The following is a 10,161-nucleotide window of genomic DNA, read 5'->3' as shown; positions in this document are numbered from 1 at the left end:
GGGAATCACACTTCTCAGCCTCCCAGGGAAAGTTTACTCCAGGGTACTGGAGAGGAGAATTCGACCAATAGTCGAACCTCGGATCCAGGAGGAACAATGCGGTTTTCGTCCTGGTCGCGGAACACTGGACCAGCTCTATACCCTTCATAGGGTGATCGAGGGTTCATGGGAGTTTGCCCAACCAGTCCACATGTGCTTTGTGGATCTGGAGAAGGCATTCGACCGTGTCCCCCGTGGTATTCTGTGGGGGGTGCTTCGGGAGTATGGGGTTCGAGGCTCTTTGCTAAGGACTGTCCGGTCCCTGTACAAACGGAGCAGGAGTCTGGTTCGCATTGCCGGCAGTAAGTCAGGCTTGTACCCAGTGCATGTTGGACTCCGGCAGGGCTGCCCTTTGTCACCGGTTCTGTTCATAATTTTTATGGACAGAATTTCTAGGCGCAGCCAGGGGCCGGAAGGAATCCTGTTTGGGAACCACAGGATTTCATCTCTGCTTTTTGCGGATGATGTTGTCCTGTTGGCTTCTTCAAACCAGGACCTTCAGCATGCACTGGGGCGGTTTGCAGTCGAGTGTGAAGCGGCTGGGATGAGAATCAGCACCTCCAAGTCCGAGGCCATGGTTCTCGACCGGAAAAGGGTGGCTTGCCCTCTCCAGGTTGGTGGAGAAGTCCTGCCTCAAGTGGAGGAGTTTAAGTATCTCGGGATCTTGTTCACGAGTGAGGGAAGGATGGAGCGTGAGATCAACAGGCGGATCGGTGCAGCCTCCGCAGTGATGCGGTCGCTTTACCGGTCCGTCGTGGTGAAGAAGGAGCTGAGCCAAAAGGCGAAGCTCTCAATTTACCGGTCGATCTACGTTCCGACTCTCACCTATGGTCATGAGCTTTGGGTAATGACAGAAAGAACAAGATCGCGGATACAAGCGGCTGAAATGAGTTTCCTTCGCAGGGTGGCTGGGCGCTCTCTTAGAGATAGGGTGAGAAGCACAGTCACTCGGGAGGAGCTCGGAGTAGAGCCGCTGCTCCTCCACATCGAGAGGAACCAGCTGAGGTGGCTCGGGCATCTTTTTCGGATGCCTCCTGGACGCCTCCCTGGGGAGGTGTTCCAGGCATGTCCCCCCGGGAGGAGGCCCCGGGGAAGGCCCAGGACACGCTGGAGGGACTATGTCTCTCGGCTGGCCTGGGAACACCTTGGTGTTCTTCCCAAGGAGCTGGCCGAGGTGTCTGGGGAAAGGGAAGTTTGGGCTTCCTTGCTTAGACTGCTGCCTCTGCGACCCGGTCCTGGATAAGCGGAAGAAGACGAGACGATATATATATATATATATATATATATATATATATATATATCCCTGTGATGACCTGGCGACTTGTCCAGGGTGTACCCCGCCTTTCGCCCGTAGTCAGCTGGGATAGGCTCCAGCTTGCCTGCGACCCTGTAGAAGGATAAAGCGGCTAGAGATAATGAGATGAGATGAGATATATATATATATATATATATATATATATATATATATATACACACACACTGCTCTCATACAGCCATCTTTCCTTGGAACCCTCTTGCCAGATTGACCTTGGTTCTGAATGATAAGGAACCATGACATGTTTGGGGTTTATAGCACCACAGAATCCCACATGGCTTATCTCTGTGGCAGATGAAGTTGATGTGAGGTTCAAATAGCTACCATCTGCTATGAATCTGCTATGAATAGTACTGTAGAGCACACCAAAGAACAGCCTGCAGGCTCACTTTCAGGAAGCGTGAGTTAGGAGAATTCAGCTAAGTTCCACCTAACTGATAATGTTCATTCTTTGGGGTCAAAGATGACCATGACTTCAATTTGGTGGGTGGCAGTTGTGGGTCCGGAGGTAACTGATGACGCCAATCTGGGCTTTGAAGGTACGCCCACATGTCAGGCACGCGTGGGTCGGTGCTGTAGTGGGGATGGCGATAGTTTGAGCCTTCCATGCAGCTTGTTTCTTCTGGGCCTCAGTGATCCATTTCATCTATACTGTACGTATACCACTGATGAGCTTTGGTGGACATGCTGGACAATCCTGAGCAAGCAACTCCCACGAGTTGAGATCGATTTCTAGGGTTTTGAAGGACATTTTGAGATTGTCCTTAAAGCATTTCTAACAGCTACTGAGCAGACTAAGGACAGAAAGCCATTCAGCCATGCTAGTGGCATGTAGCAAGTGAAACACTGGTCAGCTAGATAATGGGGGAATGGAGGATGTCAAATAGTTTGAGGAAAAATACAGAGAGGGAGAGAAAACAACAGACCTTGTTGGTGAGACTGAGAGGTGAATGTTGCTTACTGAACAACAACATGGATCAAGTTGGTAGGGCTACATAAGGAGTAGTGTAGGGATGGCTAATTAGGCTAACAATGCTTACAAGGGAAAGTCAACTTGAAGCTAGTGGGAAACACTCAAAGCAGCTTTGGTCCTATGAGTCTGTGGTGGCCAGTGCCATCCTGTATGCTGTTGTCTGCTGAGGCAGAGGCTTGAGGGTGAAGGACACTAACAGACTCAATAAGATCATCAGAAAGGCCGGCCATGTTGTAGGTGAGGAACTGGACTCTCTGACAGTGATGTTGGAGAAGAGGACACTGTTCAAAATAAAGACAATCTTAGAGTGTCCTTTCCACCCTCTACATGAGGAGCTGATCAGTCACAGGAGCACGTTCAGTAAACGGCTGATTCTTCCACGCTGCACAACTGAGAGACACATTAAATCATTCCTACCTATTGCAGTCAACCTGTACAATGCCACTGTATAACTGTGGTACACTGTCTTTACCATGTATACTGTATCCTTAACTCAGGTGCAATATATGTATATAGGAATCATTGTATATAGAATCACTTCATTTTGCTTTTACTTGAAGTTATTGAACTTAATTTATTTTATTTTTATTCTTTTTTCAGATTATTTTATCTTCTATTTTTAGACATGTTTACTTCTCTGATTCAGGAGCTTGGTAGCAAATTTGAATTTCCCTCTGGGGATTAATAAAGTGATTCTGATTAGGACACTGGTTCGATTCCCTGGACCAGCAGGAATGGCTGAAGTGTCCTTGAGCAAGGCACCTCACCCCCAACTGCTCCCCAGGCTGCTCTGGGTATGTTGTACGTCACTCTGGATAAGAGTGTCTGCTAAATGCCTATAATTTAATGTAATGTAGTGGAGTTCTGTAGCAGGTTGCTAAAGAAGTGATCACAATGGATAAAAATACACTCACCAAGGTAGAAGGGAAGGAGATAATGCCAGCTTTGGAGGACTGGTTAGCTGTAGCTTTGACACATACTTCTCAGCAGACAAGTCCATATGGTGTACATTATTTTTAAATTTTAATTCATTTTTATTTCATCTTTCAGTTTGTTTTTATCTCAGTTTAGTTAGTTTTAAAAGTACATGAGTAATTTTATTTTCATTTGAAGAACTGACTAGTTTTAGTTGAATTTTTATTTAGTTTTAGTGTTTTAGTTTTTCAGGTATAGACCTCTTGCACGTGACATCACACGTCATGTGATCATTTCTCCTGGGGGACAACCAGACACCGTCTTTCCTGTAAGCAAGGCTTAATCTGTCTTAAACTTATACCGGAAGGGACAGAGCAGGCTATACTTCCTTAGGAGGCTGCGGTCCTTTAACATCTGCAGGAAACTCCTGTGGATGTCCTATCAGTCTGTGGTCGCCAGTGTCCTGTTTTACACCGTGGTGTGCTGGGGGGGGGGGGGGGGGGCAGCACATCCAAGAAGGACACATCCAGGCTGGACAAACTGATCAGGTGGGCTGGCTCTGTGGTTGGCATGAAGCTGGACTCTCTGGTGACGGTGGCAGAGAAGAGGTCTATGGACAAACTATTGAACATCATAGACGATGCCAGTCACCCTCTGCACACCGTCATCAGCAACCAGAGGAGCCTGTTCAGTGACAGAATGCTCCTTCCCAAGTGCAGGATGAACAGACTCAAAAACTCCTTTGTCCCTCACGCCATCAGACTGTACATCTCCTCTCTGGGGGGGGGGGGGGGGGGGGGGGGGAGGGGTAACAGGAGGACAGAGGACAGGAAGGAGCAATAGCCTAGCCTAACAATAAGCAATACCGGACAATGTGCAATATAATGTGCAATATAAAGTGCAATATCTTTCCTGCTTCCCCCCCCCCACACACACACACACACACTTACCCTAAACCCACTTCTCCCCCCCCTCCCCCATATCTTATTCTTTTATATTTGTATATGTAAATACTTAATTTATTTTAATTTATCTAGAAGTTTTCTCTATTTCTTTTCTCTGTTTATCTGTAATGATGCTGCTGGAATCTTAATTTCCCTGAGGGAACCTTCCCAAAGGGATCAATAAAGTTTTATCTAATCCAATCTAATCTAATCTAAATATGATTCATTTTTGCACTGTTTTTGGTTGATCCAATCATTCAAACAGAGAAAAAGATAAAAAGTATTACCATCTCCCTGGAACTTTATCTTGAACTTCTGATTGTGGTTTAGGAACTTGAGTTGCGCATTTCATTAGAAAGGAAATATTTCTGATCTGGAAGTAGGAGACTTTTTTTTCACAGCAGTAGGAAGAACCCAGTATGACTTTTTTTATCCGTAACAGCCAGTGAATCACTTTGTTTCTCTCCAGCTTTGAGCCCACAACAATGATGCTATTTTCACTCAGCTCTCTCCAAGGCCTGCCATAGAGTCGCAGTGTGCGGCCACTTTTCTCGCCATGTTTTTCACTGACAATCCATGGAGTTAAAGGTTTTTTTAGTCATCTTTGCAAGTGTTTAACCTTGAATAGAATATCAGTTGTATTCAGTAACGTGGCTTTTGCTTGAGAGTTTACTTCCAGTGAATGAAGTGTTGGTCAGGCAAACTGATTCGGCTACCATTATTTAAAGATCTAGTGAAACTATCTCTAACTATTTTCGCAGTTGAGAGGCCAATACATGGTCAAAATACCTTCAGAAAGTTGCTCTTTGCAATGGGATTAGATCCTTACATGCTAGTAAAGAAGGGTTCCCAAACTACCTGGTGCTTCAGTGCAGACATCGTTCTACATAGACAAACAGATGAAAACCTGGAAGAGCACTGAGGTGTACAACATTTTATATGTGGCTGGGTTAAAGAACTGGGGATCAGGACACTACAAGATAAATCCTGTATCCTTTTTGCCCAGGTAAGTAGGCATTTTTGGGCTTTTTGTACGCATCTTTGAGGTGGTTACAAGGACACTAGAAGAATTAGTATCAAGTGTAAACAAACCACAGCCACTCAATTCTCAATTCTCCATGCTCTTCTCTTCCAGCAAATAATAAGCTTTTTTTTAAAAGCTGTTTTAAAATTAAAACAGAGAAAATGCAGTGAGAAAGTACAATACATTCCAACATCTATGTAGGTAACACTAGGCCACAAACCTACATCGTGATTCTAATCATTTCGAGGAATTTTGTATGGATCATAGCCACCAATAAACTAAATTTTCTGCGTATATCTATCCTTTGCTTCTTTCTGACTTAGATTATCCAAGTAATCCAAGAGTAAAGCTTTTTTTAGCTGTAGTTGTCGTCAAACTACAGATGACTGACCTCGTCAATGTTGCTTCTCTTCAGCATGTAAACAAAGTTCGCTTGTCCCCAGGGCTGGACAGGCCATCTGGCATACCGGGCAAAATCTCGGTGGCCTAACGTTCCAAGTGGCCTGACGGTCCAAGATATTAATTAAATAATAATTATAATCATAATTTTACTTTGAAACCGGCGATCCGGTGCATAATATAGAGTCACGGTGCCCTACTAGTCTATTTTCAGTGGACTGAACCAATCAGCGGCGCTCTGGCGCCCCCACCCCTCCTGTGCCCCTTCCCTGCACCGAATCAGCTCCTCCGAGATTTTGCCCGGTTCATAGATTACCTGTGGAAGGATGGAGAAACCAAAACGCAAAGGCGGCGCGGCGAGGCTGCGAGAGAAAAAAAATTAAACAGCTCGAAGCAGACGCAGCAAAATGCTCAAAAATAACAGACCTGTTCACTGGAGGGACTGCTGTAGCCTCCACATCATCCCAGTTTGAGGTTTTTGAAAGGGAACTCGATGCCGAGGGACAGAATGAGGGAAGTGCAGCACAGCAGCAGCCGGTAAGCAAGCAGTAACGTTAGGACTAACTTAGGATAATAGGGACTTTAAGGTGATGGAAGTAAGCAACATTAGCTCTATATCACACGAGAATCATGAGCAACTGTTATTTTTACATGTCGTAGCAGTTGCATTAAATAGTGCTTTGCTTTCGTTTCTGCTCCACCATGCGAGTTCCAAATAGATTTATTTAATCAATTAATTATTTATGGAGTAGTTTATAAATTGCAATATTCTATCCCTCTCTTCCTGTCTAGTCAAGCCAGGCTCTTGTGGCAGGTGAGGTTGAAGAGAGTGAAGACACAGTAGATTACTTTTCACGACCAGAGCCTGATAGGATGCAAGCGTTTTTAATGCATCATCCCAAACAAGATGCTACAAACGCAATTGTAAAGAGGGTGTTCACTAACAAAGATGGCACAAGCAGGAAGTGGCTGACGTACTGTAATCAACGTCATGCTTTATTCTGTTTTGTATGCTTGGCTTTTAGCAAGACTACTGATTCCAGCATATTCATAACTGGGATGTCAGACTGGAGACATGCCCACCAGAGAGCTGTAGAGCATGAAAAAAGCATGGCACATAGAGCCTGTGCTGAAGCTTATTTCTTAAACTGTTCAGAAGCTGACATAAACAGTCTGCTTAGGGGAAGACAGCTCACTGTTCACAGAGAGCAGATCAAGAGGAGGCGCCAGGTCTTAAAGCATGTTGTTGAAGTTGTCCGAGTAATAGGGAAGAGGGGCCTGAGCTACAGACACGAAGAGAATGAGGCTGTGTATACTTTGGAGGACAGTAGCCTTGACCATGGTAATTTTCTGGAACTGATTATTTTACTGGGGAAATATGATGTGGCCTTGAAAGAGCATCTCAGTGAAGTAATTGACAAAAGCAGAAAACACCATGAATCGGCATCAGGCTCAAGAGGAAGGGGTTCCCTTGTCACTCTACTGTCTAAATCAACTGTTAACTCAGTGATTGACACAATACTAAAGTTGATCAAAGAGAACATTGCCATAGAAATCCTAAAAGCTGGAATGTTTTCCTGTCCAACTGGACACCACACAAGACATTACAGCACAAGACCAATGCTCAGTTGTCCTGAGGTATGTGACTGATACCATAAATGAGAGGTTTGTTGCTGTGGTCAGATGCAGTGCATCTACAGGAGAGGCATTTGTTCAGTTGCTGAGTGATGTTCTTGATGGTCTCAACTTAGACAAAAGGCTTTGCATTGGAAATGCCACAGATGGGTAGCCTGGGCCCGCCCATCCTAAGCGTGATGCAACATGAGGGCCTGTTGCGAGCTTAGTCTGGCCAGGCAAGCTATCTACAGCTCTTCCAAGCTCCGGAAAAATCGAGAACCAATCAACTTTGAGCATCTCCAACGGCCCTGGGTAGAGGCGTATTCAAGGCAGTGACGTAGTAGAACTGCGACCGGAAGCCATAGATTGTTTAGAGAATCATGCTGTTTTGAAAGCATTCAACAGGAAGTTCTCATTGAAAACGGAGCAAAGAGCAGCCCTGGAGGTATTTATTGAAAGGAAGGACATTTTCGCCTTGCTCCCGACCGGCTTCGGTAAGAGTTTAATCTACCAGTTAGCCCCGCTAGTAGCCAAATCAATGGTTCTCAGCGAGAATCCTATCGTCGCGTCACATACGTCAGAGGAAAGAGTGATGTGGTTGGTTTAAGCTTCGTCACAGCCTTTTCTGGCTTCAACCAGTAGCAAACTGAGGCATTTCAGGGAGGCGGGTCAACCACGGGCTCTGGGAAATGGTTGGGCTTAATATCTTGGCCAGACCAATAGCTCGTAGAGCTTTGCAGTCACATTAGCCAGACTAACAGATGGGGCTGCCAACATGCAAGGAAGGTACAAAGACTTCTCGTCACTCTTAGCATCACAGTCCCCTCACCATGTTCATGTGTGGTGCTACTGGTATGCCCATGTGCTGAATCTGGTTCTTTCTGACGCCACTGAAATTGTGATTGAGAGTGGATCACTTTTGCATAGATGCATATCATCATGTAGCTCTTGCATACAAATATTTACTCACCCTCTCAGTGACACAAGTCGCTTGTGAACGGTCATTTTCAACCCTTAAATTCATCAAGAGCAGACTGAGGAACAGCATAAATGCAAGTAAGTTAGAGGCCTTCATGTTGATGTCCTCAGAAAAGGACATCCTCATGGGTCTCGATACAGACACTGTCATTGACAGAGTTGCAGAAAAAAGTGAACTACTTCGGAAACTCCTACTATACCGAGGTAAGGTTTTTTTTTAAATATTAACACTAGCTATATTATTCAGTGAAATGTTCTATTCAAAATTACATGAAATTGAAATTGGGACACAAAAACATCCCCTTTCATTGATTCCTCTTTTTTCCTCTTAGGAAGCCCCTGTCTCTCAGGTTTTGTTGACTGTTCGTTGTCACAAAGTAAGCAATATAAGTATGGAAACTTATTTGTTTTGTTTGAAATATATTTATAGTGATTTTTTGCCATCAACATTCATTGTATCCTTTTTCTGTTACTATTTTAAGGTTCCATTTCAGGATACTCATTCACCATTGTTCACGAGATTGACAGGCATTTGGGTTCTGGGTAAGTATAGATCAATCTGATTTTTTAGAAATTAATATTTAATGACAATTTCATCATTTATATGTCTGCCATTCATTTAGGATGCCATTTGAGAGGATTTTGTCATAGATATTCAGGGGTCATAAGTCATGATTCAGCAAGTAAGTGCACAATGCATTTATGTGCCTATTTATCTGGCTTTCCCAATGTTTTTCCAGTTAGTAGTCTTTGTAATGTTTTCATGTACATGAAACATTATTCTATCATCTATTAATCTTCATCATCTATTCTATCTATTCTAACATCTATTAAAATAGTATTTGAAGCTGTCATTTAAAAGTGAGTGTAAACTTGTTCATGTCTCACCTCTCTGCATCTCCCTCTTTATGAAATCCTGCTCCTCTGAAGGGTCTTCTGGCGTACATAGATGTTCATAGGATCGTCAGGGTATGAGAGCGTTTGTTCAAGTCAAGTGAGCTATCTACCAAGTGAGTAAACATAATACACCTCACTACAATATAAAAGTGTGATGACCCTGAGGTTGTTTTGAACATTTATTAACTTGTATGTACCTAGCCTTAAATTGTTTTAATGTCTTCCTTTTCCTTTCTGTCTGTGTACTTGTGTGTGTGATTGGCTGCAGGTGGGATGATTACGAGAGTGACTGTGTCAGTGTGTAGGTGTGTCAAAGTAGCAGATTGGACTGAAGACTGCAGATAAGGTTGGTTCCTCCCAGCTTCTGGGGGCTCTCTTCCAACCATGCCCCATTGTGTGCAAGAAGCATTTTAAATAAATCATTGACTGCATAGTTACTGTGCATTTGTTGGTGTTTTTTGGGGGCCAGGAATTCTTGCTTTAAATGTTGCACCATTTCCCCTTGGCCAGGATGTAACAACCATAAAAAAAATGTACATTGCTTCACGGAAAACATACTTAAACAAGTGCAATGAGAGATAGCAACCTGGCCCCAACCGGTGTGTTTGGCTCCCCGTAAAGACGGCACACACACACACTGCAGGGGGACAGACAGACAGACTAACAGACGGGGTCATTGCAATACCTGGCCAAACCTCCACCGGGGGGGCAGGTTACTAGTCGTTTGTACTCCGGTAATTATGAGCCTGGCGAAGTCTTAATATTGTCCTGCCTAAGTCAAAAATGCCCGGCCCTTTTTTTTGTCCCAGTCCAGCCCTGCTTGTCCCCCAGGACAAAGGTAGCAATGGTTGCAAACGTAAGTGTGACGCCAGTGCAAGGGATCTATTGGACAGCTGTAGATATTCGATAATAATGAGATGAGAACACAACCTGTTTACTTCCTGTACAGTTGGAAGCTATATTGATATACAGTGGTGCTTGAAAGTTTGTGAACCCTTTAGAATTTTCTATATTTCTGCATAAATATGACTTAAAACATCATCAGATTTTCACACAAGCC

At 44.1% G+C, this 10,161-nt stretch overlaps 1 long non-coding RNA gene across 1 annotated transcript; it reads left to right on the top strand.

The window, feature by feature from the left end:
• Positions 1–8,462: 8,462 nt before the first annotated feature.
• Positions 8,463–9,430, top strand: LOC132889390 (uncharacterized). The gene is made up of 5 exons (XR_009655063.1): positions 8,463–8,581; positions 8,687–8,747; positions 8,828–8,887; positions 9,135–9,214; positions 9,370–9,430. It is a non-coding gene; the product is annotated as an uncharacterized LOC132889390 (long non-coding RNA).
• Positions 9,431–10,161: the final 731 nt, after the last annotated feature.

Source organism: Neoarius graeffei, chromosome 1 (genome assembly GCF_027579695.1).
Source record: "Neoarius graeffei isolate fNeoGra1 chromosome 1, fNeoGra1.pri, whole genome shotgun sequence".
In the NCBI taxonomy this organism is placed as follows: domain Eukaryota; kingdom Metazoa; phylum Chordata; class Actinopteri; order Siluriformes; family Ariidae; genus Neoarius; species Neoarius graeffei.
Note: the sequence above shows the minus strand (reverse complement) of the source record. Positions and strands in the feature narration are given on the sequence as shown.